Genomic DNA, 19,176 nt, shown 5'->3' with positions numbered 1-19,176 from the left:
CCGTAAAGTGAAATCAACCCTTTTCTTCTTCCCAAGTTAGTCACTGTTAGGAACACAACTTAAGAAACCATTTTGTGCCGGGCAGTGGTGGCGCACGCCTTTAATCCCAGCACTCGGGAGGCAGAGGCAGGCGGATCTCTGAGTTCGAGGCCAGCCTGGTCTACAAGAGCTAGTTCCAGGACAGGCTCTAGAAACTACAGGGAAACCCTGTCTCGAAAAACCAAAAAAAAAAAAAAAAAAAAAAAGAAACCATTTTGTGTAACTGGAAAACCACATGGAACCTAAACGCCATTTTATGTAACTTGAAATAATACGGTGCCTGAGCTTGCTGATAAGAGCTGGCCCTCAAGCAAGACCACCAAACAGCTCCATTTTACCTAGCCCAGGACAAACCTTGATAGGCTAGTGAACCAGCTCCAAGCTGTGAACCCTGGTAACTCAAAGCTACCACCCAATGTAATGATACACAAACTGGAACTTTGGAAATGGTCAGCTAACCCCTGTGTTGATACTCATCCTCCGCAAGAGGACTTGAGACTCTGTGCCTGGCCCCGGCCTCTGTGACTGTTGACTGGGCTCATACAGGTCAGCCTGTCAGCACTAGCTGCTGACCGGCACTCCCAAGGCCTTCATCCTGGACTGTCCTAGCAGAAAGACTTCACAGCGAATGTGGACTGGGCCTGCAAGCTTCTGAAGGTCTTCACTGGAGAAGATTTCCCAGTAGCAGACTCCCCTTTAGCAGCATTTCTGCCCAGACAACTGTTTCCCGCTTGGTGAGATGTCTGCTTAACTTTTATATTAGCATGACATTACGAAGAAGGGTTTTGTGAGCAAAGTGAGCATGTTCGAAAGACAAATTTTATGTGGACATCCTAATTGCCAAGCGCCTTGTAGCCCACAGACCATGCTCTCTGCAGTTGTGGTGTTTATTACAGCAATGGAAACCAAACCAGGACATATCCAAGTCCCTTTTCCCAGGAAGTCAGCTGTATCTAGATAGGTAGAGGGATGGCTTTATATAAGTTCTATTTTGTTCAACATAATGTTTACTGGGAGTCAGTACCTGGGGGAAAGACTAGCCCTGGGGTTGATGGGATTCCAAGCAGACAGACTAGCCCTGGGGCTGATGGGATTCCAAGCAAACAGACTAGCCCAGGGATTGATGGGATTCTGTGTAGTGGTGTCCCGTAACAGTTAGGAAATGAGTAGGTAAGTACTTGTGGGTCACTCTGTCTCTAGTATAAAGCTATATATTGCTTCCATATTGAAAAGCTCTTTTTAAGAAAACAAAGCAAAAGCATTTTTGTAGCTTAACTCATAGGGATGTGGAAAAGTTTGGTAGTAGAGTCCTGGAAAAACTCTGAAGTGGCCCAGATCTGTGAACCCAGAAACAAAGGCACACCCCCTGGCTTTCATCTCTGAGGATTTCAGAACCCTTGATGTGAATACTTCAGCTAACACAGACACACCCTCCCAAAGCTCTCAAGACTGTTGGAATTTGTGAATATTTTTGACATTTTAATAAAACTAGTTTTGATTGGTTGCCCCCTTTAAAAAGGAGTCAAAATGGGTCAGAATCTTTGAGTAAGATCTGCTTATTTCAAGCGTGTATTAGTTAGATAGGGCTGTGTTATGTTGTGCTAAACAAACATTCCCATAAACAGCCTAACACTCAAAGATTTATAGCAGGCCTCGTATCTGCAGAATATGCATGCTCAAACCCCCAGTGGCTTTAGAAACTTTAGATGGCTCTTGTTAGGGTTTGAATGTGATGCGTCCTCCACAGGCTCATGTGTTTGAACACATGGGCCCAGCTTGTGGTGCTGTTTTGGAAGGTTGTGGAACTTCTGGGAGGTGGGGCCCAGCTAGAAGAAGAGGATCTTTGAGGGACAGGCCTGAAGGTTATTGTCCATCCCACCTCTACTTCCTGCACCACTCAAATGAGAGCAAGTAGCCTCCCTTCCGCTCCTGCCACCACAGTGGGGTCATTCTTGCCACTGTCTGCCTGTCGCCTGGGGCTGTTCTACAGTGGTGAGCTGAAGTGTATCTTCTTTTAAATTGATTCTTGTCAAGTATTTGGTCACAGCAATGAGAATGTAACTAATGGCACAGTACTGAACGCTAGGCATGCTACCTGTTTCCCTAGCTACCTGTTTCCCTAAAGTTTTGTCACACAGTACCAGAGTTAATATGTTCTCTGCCCCTGTGTCTGCTTTGCACCACGACTTCTGTGCTTTGGGGCTGGTTTTTTTTTTTTTTTTTTTTTTTTTTTTTTTTTTTTTTTTTTTTTTTTTTTTTTTTTTTTAGAAAAACAAGGCTAAGAACTCAAGCACTGTGAAATCATGGCCACCTGCCTGGTAGTCAAGATGGCTACTAAGCGACTAAGGGGAGGGTAGCGAATACAGCATGGATGCACCAGGCAAAAGGGTGGATATCCCAGGCCGAGTGGATGAAGCAGGACACTATACTCCTTGGGATGACAAGCAATTTAGGATTTATAAGTTGTTTCTTTTTCTGGAATTTTCCATTTAATATTTTGGACTGCTATTGGCCACAAGTAACTGAAAATTCTAAAAGTAAGTAGACTCGTGCACTACCTGCTTTCACTGCACATCCGTATGGATGGGCTGGGACTCTTTTCTACCTCAGTTTCATTTCAGGACCGGGCTGAGCAGGCACCATATCCAGCTCTGCCCATCCCATCGCAGAGTGCCCAGGAAGAGATTTAATGACTTCCAAATTGCACAGTCTGGGATGGGTGGGAAGAGGGATGATGGTGCAATTTGGTTGAATGGACTGGGAAACCACAAGGCTGGAGGTTTTCTCTTGTTAGCGCTTGCCCGTAGGTACATCATCTAACCCCCTCTAGATGCTGCTCCTTTATCCGTGGCTGCAAGTGCAGGAGGCAGGGGTAGCGAGTGGAGGGCTAATTATGCCTCTTAGACGTTCCTGGGAGGAATGCCGTATGGATGCACACACAGTCACACCAGGAAAAGTGAAATGGGAATGAAAGGGGAGAGAAGAATTTTAATAACAGGGTAGAGAGTGTTCTGGGAATTGCAGCCAAGAGATTCGTATCTGCAGCAGGATAAGGCTTCAGGTAAGATAGCCCCAAAGAGCAGCAACTTCAACTCAACTGTGTATGTTGCTCTCATGGGGATAAAGTCCCAGGAGTGTAGACTCTGGGGTTTCTTTAATTCTCCATATGCCTCCCTATTTTAGGGTTCTTGGAATATCGGAGCTCTGGAAGCTAGTGGGAGGAGCCAGGGTGCAGGATAAAAGGGGGGGGGGGGGATTACTGGACTAGCCCCAGTTTCTCACAAGTAAAACTAATTGCTTCGTTTCATGTGGTGCCACCAGGAAAGCCCCTTGGGGCTCCGTCACAGAGGCACACAAAAGGAGGAGACTTTGCCTGGTCAACTCTCTCTCTGGTGGCTTTATGGCGGGCAAGACCTGCCTGCTCACTCAGTCTGCTCCTTAGAGGGGAGGCCAGATGAGGAAATAGCTGCAGAGGCATTGATGCTGTGCTTCGCCACCCACGAAGCGGCCGGCCTCCTTCTCTGCCCACCTGCCCGTGGCCCCACACATCTGTCTGAACTCAGTGTGCCTGCTTAGGTTGTGGGTCCCAAGGTGCCTAGGTCTTCCACAACAACAGGGAAGCCCCAGGGCAGGCAGGCCGTGAGAGCCCAGTGATGCAAGGCACAGAGCAACGAGCTGCTGGGGGCTGTGCCTGCAAGCACCTGGAAGCAGGAACATTAGCACAATGGGGCCCGCCTAGCCAAGCAGGTAAAATGTCAGGGCACTGTAACCTCTGCAGCAAGACGGCATGAAACTCCGTGAGACTCATTTCAATTAGACTTAAGTCCTTCCCTGACCAGAGACTATGGTTGTGGTCAAACGATTCTCTCAAAGATTCATTAGTGGCTTGACTGGATGCTAGGCTATGCGAAATGCCTCTGACATATATTTCATAGGCCAAAGGGGTTGCACAAGCCCCAGTCATTATGCACATGCGTTCCTGCTAACAACAGCAACAGCAACAACAAAATGGCAGAAAGGAAAGGTACTTCTCCTCCACTTCCTGTCCGTTCTGGAAAGCTGCACATAGCACACCTGATGTTTCACTCTATTCTGGGTGGCCTTGTGCCCAACTAACAAAGTATCATAAATGTAGGTGAGGATATGGGGGTAAACAGGTAGCTTGTCCTACAACAGCCAGAGTGGGGAGTCCTGAGCCAGCTGCAGGGTGGGCTCAACCAGTGTGACCCTATTTTACATCAGAGTGCAGGGGACAAGATAGGAAAGGGGGGGGGGGGGCGAAGGACACATAGGCAGGGGAGGGAGGAGAGGAAGCCAGGGTGCAGGGGAGTGAGGAAGGGGGACGAAGGCACCGCCGGAAGGAGGGGCCAAGAGATTGCTCCACCTGCGGAGTGGGCTCATCAAAACCATCCACCCTCTAATAGGCAACTGAGGAGGGCGAGTGGGAGGGTGGTTCTTGCCAGCAGCCTCTATCAGCCAGGGCTGACCTCATCATGCTCCCCTCAACCTCAACATGCCCCCCTCCCACCCAGTTGGCAGACATTCCACACTTTTCCCCCTCCCACGTGTTTGGGAGGGGGAGGGGTTCTATGGTCTGGGTGCATCTAGTCATCCTGGCTCCGCCTCAGGATGGTGGGTGGCTCCCAGCACACTGGCTCTGCCTTCTTTACTCCAGAAAAAGCTTCTGGGGAACTAGAACTACAAAGAGAGACCTCTCCAGTCTGCAGAGCATCCATTCTCAGATGGCCTCTACCCCTGTACGAAGCTTCTCATGTGACAACATGTACCAGGGACCGAGAAAAGCCAGGAAGAGAGAGAGGCACCCTTCCTACCTAGTGGTGGCCTGAACTGAACTGAAACTAGCCTGTTTCCCCATCTCTGGGAGAGCCAAAACCACCAGCCGCAGGGGCACCCGCTCCTCAAGGGAGGAATCGGCTCAACTGTCAAGTCCTGTGACAGAGCGTTTGTCAACCCGGACAAGTCACAGGAAATGTCACTCATTGGAAAAGGACCTACTGTGGTCAGGTGTCTGTCCCCCCAAGGCAGGGGGTATTAGGAAGGGAAGGGGCTGACTGATTGCATATGCTGGATCCCAGTGGGTCTGCCCAAGGATTCCTCTGGAGGAAAAGGAGGGGAATGCAGGGAGGGGCCTGGTAGTCTTTGGTTCCAATGCTGCCTTCTTAGGCACTGCAACCTAGTGCAAGACAGATTTTCTGGGTCTGTGTGTTCAGAGCTGGAAAATGCCGCTAAGCTGTAGCTCTGACCTGGTTAGAGAGAGGATGAACAGAGCATGCTGGAAAGACATCCTTCTTACCAGGAGTCCTGTGGTTTTTCTCCAACTGGCTCATGGTGCCCCACCCCCGTTCCTGGAGGACCAAGCAGCATACTCCTCCTCTGTGATGAGCGGCCCCTGGCAGCTGCCTCCCTCTACCGTTTGACAGCAACAATAAAGCAAAGTTTCCTCCGCCATGAAGTTTGTCCAGCCAAATGGGGCCTTAGGGCTACTGCAGGGCTCAGGGAACAAGGACATTTTGAAGAGCCTTTTCTTTTGGCTGGTGTCATTACAGGCTGCTGGGCTGGGTGGGTGCACTAACTTGGCCCATGCTCTTCTCAGCTGCTGGCTAGCCCCCAGCCTTCTGTGTCACCTGCTTCTCAAATCCTTCAGGGAGACCCATAGCTGTGTAGTGAAGAGAGAAGGAACTTATGGTGTTCATAGCTCACATTCATTTGCAGGCCATTGCAAGGCTGGCTCCAAGCAGGTGTTTGTTCCCTCTCAGCCCCCAGTGGACGGATGCCATAGTTAAAATTCTCCTCATTTCTTCCCACTGCTCCTACATCTTAGCCTTCCTGTGTGTGTCTCATTTCAACTGAAGAACAACATCCTTCCACTTTTGATTTTTCTCAAGCAAAGAACTAGTTCAACTCCATGCTCAAGGATGAAAGGGGTATGCTGAGCAGTTGTATAATGACCCCTGCTCTGATACCACCTTATGGGGACCTGTCAGACCCTGGGAAACCCATGCCACTTCCCTATGCTGGCTCCTTGTCCACAGTGGTGTTTTCAGAGGAGCCGGGTGCCAGGCGAAGGAACCCAACACCTGTGTGAGCACCAGTAATGACATGTCCGTGAGCCGAATGCTGTACCTGTTCACATAAGGGCTGGTTGATGCCCTGCAGGTGTGATGGGGTGCCGGGGACGGGTGTATACAGGACTGAATTGGAGTGGGAAAGCTAGCGAGGCCCCTCCCACCACAGGTGCATCGTGGGAGAAGTGTGGTAGGCAGAAGTCAGCTGATGAAGCTGGCGCCAAGTTGTTCATCTGCTTTTTTGAGATGAACTAGACGAGGGCCAGTGGGAGAAGCGAAAGGTGACATGGCCAGAGGGAGGGAACACTGCGGATCGCGTCTGTCTTTGTATAGGAATGCGCGCTAGCCACCTGGGTTCTACTCGGCACCCCAACATCCCTTTATATCCCTGGGTAGAGAAGGGTAGAGAATGGGGTAGTTTTCAGATGATAAATGGAGGTAAGAGAAGGTTGGGTATAATAATTCCTAGGCTAATCATCCTTTTGTACCCAAATAGAAGTCTTAGCCTCGCTGTTCCTCTGTGGGTTGTGTGTGTGTGTGTGTGCATGCACATGCGTGTGCATATGCAAGTGTACACACACACACACACATATTTAAAGATTTATTTATTATGCATACAATGTGTTGCTGGCATGTATACCTACATGTCAGAAGAGGGCACCAGATCTCATTATAGATGGTTGTGAGCCGCCATGTGGTTGCTGGGAATTTAATTCAGGTCCTCTGGAAGAGTAGCCAGTTCTCTTAACCTCTGAGCCATCTCTCCAGCTCCCCCACATATATATTTTTAAAGAAATTTTTTTACTGCGCTGCCCAAGCTGGCCCCAAACTCTGACCGTGGGGCTCATCCTCCCCTTGTCTCAGGCTACCAAGCTGCAGGAGTGGCAGGCTCTCACCACCATCCTTGCCTGTTGCTCTTCATTTCTGGGAGTCTCCAACAGTCTGACTGTAAAGGTAGCAATGGGGTCAGGCTTCTTTCCCGTTCCCTCCCTACTCTCCCTTGTTTCTTCCTTGGAGCCTGGGGGCTCTGGGCTCCCCTTCCTCCCATTGCATCTCTCCTGTGGTGCTAAATTTCACCCACACTGGGGTCTTTGTTAAGCTCACCCTCATTATATTTACCCCTTGCTTCTCCTGAGATCAGGCGCTGGCAGGAGGCAGAGAACAGCTGTCCTTCGTAGTAGACCGGTGTTGTCATTGTCCCATGCTGTGGTCATCATACTGAGCTGTGGCTGCAGACCTTGGGTGAACAGGCGGTTCAGTGCAAGCTGCAGCAGCCCCGAGTGCCCACGGGTGGACACTCACATGTTCAGTTCTACTTCTCTGTGTGTGAGCACGTGTGGGTGCATGCTTGTGTATGTGTGTATGAGTGCTTGGGGAGACAGAAATTGATGTTGGACGTCTTCCTCAACCACTTTCCTCCTTTAAAAAAAAAAACAAAACATTTATTTTAGCTGGGCAGTGTTGGCGTATGCCTTTAACCCCAGCACTCAGGAGGCAGAAGTAGATGGATCTCTGTGAGTTCAAGGCCAGCCTGGTCTACAGAGCAAGTTCCAGGACAGCTAAGGCTACACAGAAAAACCCTTTCTTGAAAAACTAAAAGAAAAAAAAAAGCCACAAAAACCCATTTATTTTTATGTATATGGGTGCTTTGCGTGCTTGCATATTTTTGCACCACTTGCCTGCCTGGTGGCCAGGAGAGGGCACTGGATCCTCTGGAGCTGGAGTTACAGCTGGTTGTGAGCAGCCATGTGGATGCTGGGACTTGAACCTAGGTCCTCTATAAGCGCAGTCAGTGCTCTTAACCTTCAGTTCTATTCTCCTTACTTTTTTTTTTTTTTTTTTGACAGTTTGACAGGCTAGCTTGCCAACGAGCCCCAGTGGCCCTCCGTGCCTTCATCCCGGATGCTGAGGTTACAAGAACATGCTACTACATCTAGTTCTTATGTGGGTGCTGGGGATCCTGTGAGTTCTTTATACATGAAGTCATTTCCCCAGATCCCTCGAGTCTGCTTTTTAAATGGAAAACCAACCAAACTCATTGCCCAAGGACAGAAAACATTCAGTGGCATTGAAGGCGAAGGCCAGTCCTGCCCCAGCTGACTTAGGGTTTTTATTACAAGTTCTTACTTATAAACTCAGTGAAGTGGCTGGTATTTCTCCAAGGGATTTTCTGTATTCTGTTGCCGACCATTATGAAAGTGTTTGCAGATAATAAAGTTGTACAGCAAGACACCAAGAGCAAAGGAATCACTCTGATTCCCTTTTTGTTTGTTTTGAAATATGGTCTTGCTATGTTGCTTTAAGGGGTCTAGAATTTACTATATAGATCAAGCTGGCCTCAAACTCATAGAGATTTGCCTGCCTCTGCCCCCCTAGTGCTGGGTTTAGAGGCATGCATCACTCTGCTTGGTTTTTGATTAATTTTAATCTTTGAAATTTAACTTTTTTTACAGTGTTGAGTCTGGGGTCCTGTGGTGCTAGGCAAATGCTCTGCTGAGCTATATTTCCAGTTCCTACTTCAATTTTTTATTTTATTTGCTTTATCTATTTTATTTAAGTTTTGATGTACATGAATGTTTTGCTTGCATGTATATATTTGTATATCTTTTGCATGTTTGGTGCCTCTGGAGGTAGGAGAGGGTTTCAGGTCCCCTGGAACTGGAATTACAGATGGTTATGCGTAGACATATGGGTGATAGGAACTAAACTCAGGTCCCCTGCAAGGGTAGCGAGGGCGCCTAACTGCTGAGCCAGTTCTCCACTCTGATTTTTTTCAATGCGTATTTTATTTTCATAAGTGACTGGGAAAATTTAGAAACAGGTCCAGAATATCTGCTTTGGTATAATAGACTCTGTCTACCTTATGTGGGGTATTTGTGTTTACAGAAGCAGAGCTATAAAGCAGTGGGAAGTGGATACACCTTCTTGGAGAGGGGAACAAAGAATCTCTACTAGTGCAGTAGCAGTGATGCGTGTGTGTGTGTGTGTTTGTATGAGAGACAGACAGACAGACAGACAGACGACAGATATGGAGACAGTGTGTGTACTGGCTGGTATTTTTTGTGCCAACTTGACACAACCTAGAGTCATCAGAGAGGATGGAGCCTCAGCTGAGGAAATGCCTCCATGAGATCCAGTTGTAAGGCATTTTCTCAATTAGTGATCAATGCAGGAGGACCCAGCCCATGGTGGGTGGGGCCATCCCTGGGCTAGTAGTCCTGGGTTCTATAAGAAAGCAGGTAGAACCAGCCCTAATGAGCAAGTCAGTAAGCAGCCACACTCCCCATGGCTTGCATCTGCTCCCGCCTCCAGGTCTGTCCTCCTTGAGTTTCTGTCCTGACTTCCTTCAATGATGAACAACAATGTGGAAGTATAAGCCAAATAAGCCCTTTCCTCCCAGCTTGCTTTTTGGCCATGGTGTTTTGTCGCAGCAACAGAGACCCCAACTAGGACAAATTGATACCAGTGTAGCGGGGCATTGCTGTGACAGAGCTGACCGTGTTTTTGGGAAGATTGAGGCAGGACCTTGGAACTTTGGGCTAGAATTGCCCTTGAGTGTTAAGAGCTCTGTGGGATGGACTGTGGGAGCATGGGAGATATTATGGGATGCTGGAAGACTGTTGAGAGCTGTGCAGAGGTTGGAGGCCTGGCTCATGAAGTTTCAGAGGGAAGTTTAGAGACCAGTGGGGCTGTTTGTTATTTTGAGTTACGATTCTATGGTTCTGGCTAGTTGGGGCTGAAGAATCGGCTGCGAACAACAAGATCCCAGAACTACTGAAGTGAAACTTTGCTGGGGTGCTTGATGCTGGTTGGTGGATCTACAAAATTGGAGTGATTAAGAAGAGACCAGAATCACTGAGGTGAAATCTTCTGGAAGTATTTCCTAAGCACACAGAGACACTGTGCTCCAGAGGTGGCCAAGGTTGTACCTCATGCTGGCAGCCGGACTTGGTGATGTGTAAGAGTCACCTAGGTGGCATTGAAGGCAGGAAGGGGTCATGGAGAGCAGCTGAGGCTTGACCCTGTGAGAGGCTCCTGGTGAAGGTCCAGGACTAAAGGGATCATGGGAAGAAGTCAAGGCTTCACTCCTTGAAAAGAAGCTATGAGAGGCTATTGGTGGAAGTGCAGTTCAATTGCAGCAGAAGACCCCAGCGTTTAGATGTCAGAACCATGGGATGATCACCAGAAACAGGAGCATCCGTGGAGTGGAGCCTGCTGGAGCTTGGAAGACAAGCTGTGTATGTTGCAGTGGGTGGAGCCTACGAAGTGACCCAAGTTCTTTGGAGGAGTCCAGAAAACGGTGAGTGAATGAGTCCCAGCTTTTGGACAGTTGGAATTTGGTTTTGTTTTGATTTCTGACTGTGCCCTGATTTTTCCCTGTTGAAGGAAGAAAGTATTTTACTGGGGCCCATGGTTGAGAGACTCTGGATTTTAAAAGAGATTGGCTATTTTAAAGGGACTGAAATTTTAATGTGTTCGAGTTTAACTTTTAAGGTTATTTATGTTTTTAATATGAGATCTTGGGGATGAATAAAACGGGAAGGGCTGTGGCATGATAGTGATGTGTTTGCGTGTCAAGATGACCAGGAGTCTGTTGTGCTGGCTGGTTTTGTGTGTCCACTTGACACAAGCTAGGGTCATCAGAGAGGAAGGAGCCTCAGCTGAGGAAATGCCTCCATGAGATCCAGCTGTAAGGCATTTTCTCAATTAGTGATCAATGGGGGAAGAACCAACCTATGGTGGGTGGGGCCATCCCTGGTCTGGTGGTCCTGGGTTCTATAAGAAAGCAGACTGAGGGGCTGGAGAGATGGCTCAGCGGTTAAGAGCACTGATGGCCCTTCCAGAGGACCCAGGTTCAATTCCCAGCACCCACATGGCAGCTTACAGCTGTCTGTGACTCCAGTCCAGGGGTTCTGATATTCTCACACAGATAAACATGCAGGAAAATACTAGTGTAAATAAAATACAAATAAATTATTAAAAAAAAGAAAGAAAGCAAACTGAGCAAACCATGTGGAGCAAGCCAGTAAGCAGCACCCTCCATGGCCTCGGCATCAGCTTCTGCCTCCAGCTCCCCGCTGTTTGAATTCTTGTCCTGACTTCTTCAGTGAAGAACAGCAATATGAAATTGTAAATAAATAAACGTTTTCTCTTCAGCTTCTTTTTGGTCATGGTGTTGTGTCAAAGCAACAGAAACCCTAACTAAGATTGGGGATGGGAGAGGGAGTTCATTTGGATAATGTGCAGGAAATATAAGGATTAAGGCATTATTTCTGTCCAGTGCGGGGGTCTACCATGCTATCAGAACAATATTACAGTGTAGAATAGGCCTGCACTGGAGGAGGGGGAGAAAGACATCAGTTAACCAGTTAACGCTGGCTGCAAGGGCTTATGGAAGCCCCCCAGGAGGAGATGGTCTGACATGTTTATTAGCTATTCTTCTTGTGGTAGTGACAAAATACCCCACATAGAGAACTGATAGGAGGATTTGCTTTGGCTCACAGTTCTAAGTGGCCAGTCCATGGCATCTTGGCCCCACTCTCCTGGCAGAACATCATCATGGAGAGAGTGTGTGATAAGAAGTTTCTTCATGGCAGACAGGAGGCCAAGGAATGGGTATAGGAAGGGACCAGGGCAAGATACAACCCCAGGGAGTCAACCCACAGTGACCAGACACTCTGGCTAGTGTCAACCTCCTACTTTTTAGCATCTCCAAGTCATGCCTTCAGTTATAAATGCATCAAGGGGTCAATCCACTGATTATCTCAGAGCCCTCAGGATTCAGTCACTTATCCCCATCACCCAAGTCTGTGGAGGACACTTCACATTCCAACCCTGACTGCCTGTGTTTGCCCTTTCAAATGGGTTGAATGTCTGTGAGAGGACACAGCAAAGGACCTCAGGTAGAGGGGACATCAATTGCTATGATGGTCTGTTGGTCCCTGTGCCCCTACCCCCTTCTTTATCTCAGACTCCTAGGCCAGGTCTTTGTCACACCCATGTCTTCACAGATGGAGCCAGGTTCTCAGTGATCCTGAGTTCATCTGAATGGCCCTCTGCTCTGAGGCCACACAGAAGTCACCATCTATCTGGAGGCAGTGATGAGAGGGGATTCACTTTGCTTGGAAGCCTTTTTCTAGAACCACAGTATTCTTGCAACTTCTTTTTTTAGCACCACAAAAGCCAAGCAGTTATTTACTGAGATGCATTGTTTGGCTAGGAGGGTATGTCCAAGGAAAGATGCTGTGGAGGTCAAGAGAGTATTCCCAACTTTGTTTCTCTCAGACAGCATGGAGAGGGAAGGAATGGAGAAAGCAGTCCTGACTGGGGATGCCTATAAACAAAGTGGCATCAGTGAGGGAAAAAGTCAATAGGCTATACTTCAGTTGTCAGTCAATCCAGCTTCTAGGATCTTCCTTTGCCAGCTTTGATGTAAAGAGACTAAGACATGGCAACAGGTTGAGTGCATAAAGCAAGGATCAGGTAAATTCTCTTCTTTTAACTTATGAATGAATGACTCCACCGTGGATAGAATGGGATTGCTGTGAATACCCCTGACAAGTTAGCAAGCCTCATTCAGGTTTGGAAAGTAAATATTAATTCCGCAACAGGGACTAACAGGAATGATGCTTTAAAAAATGAGTCAGCCATTGTCTTAGCTAGGGTTTCTGTTGCTGTGAAGAGACACCATGACCATGACAACCCTTATAAAGAAAAACATTGAAATGTGGCAGCTTACAGTTTCAGAGGCTCAGTCCATTATCATCATGGAGGGGCATGGCAGCATGCAGGCAGACATGGTGCTGGAGAAGGAACTGAGAGATCTACATCATGATCCACAGGCAACAGGAAGTGAGCTGAGTCACTGGATGCAGCTTGAGCATAGGAGACCTCAAAGCCCACCTCTATAGTGACATACTTCCTCCAAAAAAAGCCACACCTCCTAAAATTGCCACGTCCTATAGGGGCCATTTTCTTTCAAACCACCATAGGCACAAAGAGCACACTGCATCCTGCATCCTTTTCATCCCTGGCTCAGCTGGGGGTCATTGTTTCATAGTGTGGAATCTGCTGGGTGGTGAAGACAGTGCCTATGAAATCCACTTTACTGAATATCATGCCAGCCCCAGTGACTGTGTTTTACAAGCTTGGCTCCCTGGGGCTCATGCCAGAAACTTCAGTGATGTTTTTCTCGTGACAGCAAGGTGTAATTGTCTGAGATAAGACATGCCAGAAATCTTCTGTTGAACACACATGATTGCCTTGACTGTAAGCTGAATGGAGGTCATAGGTCTGTCTCTGTGGCTTTTTAGTAAAAGAGACACTCTTTTACATTTTAACTGCAATGCTTATGAGTGTTCTTAAGCCTAAAATGGGTAAAATTGAGCACAGCTTTTCAAAAGTAGGCATTTTAACCATGATTTTGTGGCTATCTTCTATACAGGGGAGGCTCTGTACAATCTATTTCCCTTCTTTTTAGTGACTTTGGATTTTCTAGTCTATGTCATTTCTAGAGTGTATCTTGCTGGGTCTGTGTGATGGATAATCTTGGTTGTCAACTTAAAACATTTGGGAATTGCCTCTGTCAGACTGACCTGTGGACAGGTCTCAGGAATATTTTCTTAGTTGCTAATTGTTGTAAGAGGGCAACCCACTATGGGTGGTACCATCCGGTCGGGAGGTGGGCCTAAAATACACATCATTCCTCTGTAGTTTGTGTTTCATTTCCTGCCTCCGGGTTCCTGCTTTGAGTTCCTGCCTTGGCTTCCCTCGATGATGGACTGTGACCTCTAAGCCAAATCAGTTCTTCTCTTCCCTAAGATGACTTTGGTTTTAGTGTTTTAACAGAGCAACAGAATAGTCTGAAATGCTTTTCCAGAGATAAGTGTCATATTTTCTAATATATATTTTATCTTAGGAATATATATGACTTGATTTAAAATTTGTGGATTGAGTTTAAAGTCCTCATTTTCTATTCTCTGGGAGATTTCTTTGACTATATCTTCTAAATGTTTATTAAAATTGTTAACAATTCTATTCATTATTTTTGAATGTTTCTATTTTTAAAATAATTTTATTCTAGTTCCACATATTTAGTCTCTCTTAAGGAGCTGGTATTGAGTTCCTTAACTTTTACCTGAGTTCCTATTTTTAGTGTTTCCTTCTGTTTCTCTCCTTGGAGTATTAATAGTGAATGCCTGGGAATACCGAGATGGTTGGTAGCTCTGTGTCTCAGAGCACTGTGGCCTTTTTAAGTGGTGGGTATCTGGAGTGGGGTAAGCGCTGAACTGGACACTTTTATCAGGGCTAATTCTCATCTTTTAATATCTAAACTATTAAGCAACCCTCTTTTTGCTGGTGGGTGAAATGCTTGTAGCAGGTTGAGAGAGCAGAGTGCAGATGTCTACGGAACTCTCTGTTCTGTGTGGACCTGTCCTTGTTCTCTTCTTTGTATTTACCTTTTTCTGTGAACTGTGACTGTCTGTTTGCTCCGGTGTCTAGAGAGTCTGGGTTAATGTTCCCCAGAGCATCACCCTTGGCCTCTGACTCGGATGGTCCACGTGCAGTGTTTACTTAGAAGTCTCAAAGGCCATGCTGCGAACCGTTGAGCAATCCTGCTTTCTGTGAGACAGCTCTGGTATCTGCTAGGAGAGGTTTTACCCAGCAGTGTTGTTAACAACTCCCATCTTCCTGAACTACAGCTAGCAATAAACACCCTTTCCCTTCTCAGCTACAGCCAACTTCCTCCGAGCATTCTTGAAAAGGTCTTGATGTTGGTCTCCACTGCCAGGTCTGCATCATTTGCTCTGGAAAAAAAATCCCCTAGCCCTGCTATGTCCACTTAAGTGACTTCCCTTCTACTCTTTCTTACCAGCTTTTTGATTCCAGATGTCCTCACTGTGGTCAGTATTGAGTCCACTCTGTTGCTCCTGCTACAATATCCCTATTGCCACAGCTTTGAATAAAATTGCTCTTATTGTTTCAGCCAGCATTGGGATGTTTTTAACATTGACAGTTAAGGAAGCTCATAGTCACTTGTACAAACAGCACGCACAATGTGTGCAGTGGCTGCCACAAGTATGGAGCTGGCCTTTGCCTTGACCTAATCAGGCAGCTGTCCAGGGAATGCCTGGTCATCATCACGAGGTGAGGGCTTCTTCTACCATGCACTGCCAGCATGATGGGCTGCCTTTTCCTAGGCCACAGGGTTGGGTAGCTAAGAACTGTGACTCCCCAAACTAGAAGCCAGAATAGCCCTACCCTCCTTGGAAATTGTCTGTCTTACACATTTTGTCATAATGATGGAAAAAATAAGGCACTAAACGGTTCTAACATCCAAACACTGGAAGGGAGTAGAGTTACAAAAGAGCACTGTGGGACTTGGACTGCTCTATTCACCAGGCAGGTGCTGTTACAGCATCATTGTATCAAAGGGGCAGGCATGGCCAAAGTCAGTTTCCCTCCACTGAGTCCCTGTACATCAAAGTCTCAGTCTATTTTACCCTGACTTTGTCAGCTTCTCCTTAGGCAAAAACATTTTCTTTCTTTCTCTGCCTAAGAAAGCAAGGGCATGTTAGGTTAGAATTTCCCTTTTCAAGTGAGGGGTGGATGCACACATGTGTTTGTTACTATTATGGACTAGCAAGCAGATCAAAAGCAAGACCCAAAGGGACAGAGTGTTTCTGTTTGGGAAAGAGCTAAAGCTTTGTGAATCATTTGTATTCTTACTTCCATCATTGGCTCTTGGAAACCCCGGGTGGGGGTGCGAGAATCAAAGAGTGGTCGGGAAGGCACAGTAAAGAGTTAGTGGCAAGACTTAGTGCTTAGGGGAATGGAGCTAGAAAACATCATATTGAGTAAGGTAACCCAGACCCAGAAAGACAATTATCATATGTACTCACTCATAAGCGTTTTTTAAACATAAAGCAAAGAAAACCAGCCCACAAATCACAATCCCAGACAACCTAGACAACAATGAGGACCCTAAGAGAGACATACATGGATCTAATCTACATGGGAAGTAGAAAAAGACAGGATATCCTGAGTAAATTGGGAGCATGGGGACCTTGGGAAAGGTTTAAAGGGGAGGAGAGAGACAAGGGGAGGGGAGAAACAGGGAGGGGAGCAGAGAAAAATGTAGAGCTCAATAAAAGTCAACAACAACAACAAAAAGACTTAGTGCTTAGGATCCCAATATAAGTAACACTATTCTCTAGGTGGTTCCACAGGAGAATGCTAAGAATATAATAGGTGTTTGGAGGGCTCCTGTGGCTGGCATGTCAACTATACCTTCTCTGCCTTTTTGAAGTAAACTGTCCACACTTCAGGGTCCTTGCAGTTGTATTTTGTAGAGGAACAAACTCGCTCCCAGAATACCCTGTGGCTTTGGGAAGACACAAACATGAAACAGGTCCTTTGCAGAATGGCTGAGCCCCACCTGGGGAGGCCGCAAACTTGGGGACCTTATGGGAACAGACTGGGTTTTGGGGTTGGAATACAGAAAGACTCACAGGCAGCCTGCTGGTGCTGGAATGTGGGCTGGCTCCACTACGGAGTCAAGAGTTAATTTTTGTTGTGGTTTTCCTCAATTTGGTGCAACTTCAGTTTTATGGTAACTAGTCAACTGGTGAATTTATTCAGGGAAAGAACCACTTCTGTGCTGGACGCAGTGGCGTATGCCTGTGTTCCCAGCACTCTGAAGACAAAACAGGCGGATCAGGAGTTAGCGGCCAACCTTGGTTAAATGAGACCCTGTCTCCAATCAGTCAGTCAATCAATCAGATATATGGCGGAAAAGCATGTAAAGATACAACCTAAAACATTTTACTGGAAGACAATAACAAATGGAACAAGTGAAAAAAAAATGCTCCAAGGAACAGAAATTTTAGTGTTCTCACATGAGTGGGTTTCTGCTGGATATCCGAAAGTTCCCTGTTTCTTTCCTAGACAGGCCCCTCTGTTCTTCCTCTTTTTCCTTTTCTTCAGGTGATATAGGTTTGAATGTGAAGAAAGCCATGAAGTAACTTTATTTTGAACACTCTGGTTAAATGTTAACAGTCACAGTAAACTGATACCCAGCACAGGACTTGCACTGACACCTTGCACTGTTTGCAGAAATGTTGATGCTCTGTTGGGAACATGTTATTTAATTGTTTATATTTCAGCATTTTATTTATCTCATAGTTAAAGGCTTCTCAGGGGAAAAAAAAACTTGTGTCCTGGTTAGAGGTCTTCAGGAGAAGCAGAGAAGTCTCAGTTGTGCAGGGATGGGCTGGCTTGGCTCAGGAGTGGCAGGGAGGCAATGCCCCTCTGGCCAACAGACAATTTTTTTATGATCTATACCCAGGCTTCGGCCAAACACTTCACATGCATCCTTTAATTTTATCTATACAGTGAGAGCTAGGTGCCTTTGCTGTCCCTACATTGCAGATGGAGAAACCGAGGCCCATGTTTAGATGATATCACTGACCTCCACCACAGTCGGTCAGAACACTGACTGCTCCTCGAAGCTTGCCAGCTGTAAACTGTTCTTCAGGGATTTCTGGGTTTTCTCTCACTTGTTTTGTGAGGATTGAATGGAGGATGCCATACATAGGCAAGAACCACGCCTTTGAAGTCCATGCCTTGGAAAGTTTCTCCTTTCATTAATGTATTTGTTGTTGTTTTGCTGGTGCGTGTGCCTGTGTAGGTGTGCATGTGCACGTGCGTAGGTGCGCATGCATGTAGGTGTGTGTGTGTAGGTCAGAGGACCACCATGTATAGCTGGTTCTCTCCTGATACCTTTATGGAAGTTCTGGGGATAGAAATGAGGTTGCCAGGCCTGTGTGGCAAAAAAATCTTTACTTATTTCAGTCATCTCAAAGGCCCCAGGAATTTCTTGGTACCAGAGATATAACCAAAAGAAAATTGCAAGGGTACACACACACACACACACACACACACACACACACACGTAAGTGCGCACGTGCGTGCATGCATGCACATGCCTTTACAGCAATTAGAAAAGTTAGAAACAGAAGCAGACAGAAAAATGAAACACATTTTGATGAATCCCTAATTATTTGATAACTCAGGTTGTACATGAGTTTTCTATGTTTGTAAGCCTCCTTCTGATGGTTTGTGATGGTTATAAGAGCGCTTGCCCGTTTGCATTGTCAAAAGATTGAAAACCACAACATTTTACTGTAAAGATCTATCTAACCTGGCTCTGTTTCTGACTATTGACTCTGGTAACTCTTCACGCCTTTGACTAAAGTAAACATAGTAATACAAAACAGACTCATAAGGCAGACTAGAACAGCAAATGGAGTGACACGGACTAGTATTAATATCACCTCAAGCAGACCAGAGAAGGTTGGTGTCACAGAAAAGGGCTGACGGCAGAAGCAAAGCCCGAAGCAGGACTCGTCATCGCAGCAGCTCTTATTAGGAGGAAACTGCAGACAGGTAGAGAACTAATTGGTTAACGGCAGGCCACTGCCTGCTATGTCTTGGTTAGGAGAAAAGCAGCTAGAACGCTCATTAGGCTGATTGAAGCCAGCTGCTTTTGGTTTTTCTTCTAGGTCTTGTGGCTGAAGAGTGGGGCTGAGGGAGAGGCATCAAAATCAGCAGATGTAAGAAGCCAATGACAGAAAGGACTGGAGATTCTGCCCCACAGAGGCTGATGTGTGACAGCATCCACCCAACAAGTGTTCCTTGTGCAAAGGTTCCAATCTGCCTACCAACGGTGTCGCTGAGAGGGTAGCCTTCTTCCAGGGCTCCCTGGCCCACTTCCCATCCTACAGGTGTCTGATATTTAAATAAACTGTCTCTATTTTCATTGCCACCACACGTCCTGGTCCAATTCCTAGTGTCTGGACACAAGAACCTGGACATCCCAGAGAGCACCCTCCAGACTCCAATGTCCCCCTATAGCAATCTCTGCTGGTTTTCCAAGAGCCAGATGACAACCTGACTTCGGTTTGGAGAACTGAAACCCCAGCCCGGCAGGCTTCATTGGCTTTGGACTGCTCTTTGGGAACCTGGCGTAGAACTTCAGTCCAGAACAATG

General features: G+C 46.7%; 1 long non-coding RNA gene across 1 annotated transcript; it reads left to right on the top strand.

The window, feature by feature from the left end:
* Positions 1-270: 270 nt before the first annotated feature.
* Positions 271-18,951, top strand: LOC119817772. The gene is made up of 2 exons (XR_005285941.1): positions 271-773; positions 18,689-18,951. It is a non-coding gene; the product is annotated as an uncharacterized LOC119817772 (long non-coding RNA).
* The last annotated feature ends 225 nt before the right edge of the window (positions 18,952-19,176 follow it).

The sequence above is a fragment of the Arvicola amphibius genome, chromosome 6 (assembly GCF_903992535.2).
Source record: "Arvicola amphibius chromosome 6, mArvAmp1.2, whole genome shotgun sequence".
Taxonomy (NCBI): Eukaryota; Metazoa; Chordata; class Mammalia; order Rodentia; family Cricetidae; genus Arvicola; species Arvicola amphibius.
This window is presented reverse-complemented; position numbering and strand designations above follow the sequence as displayed.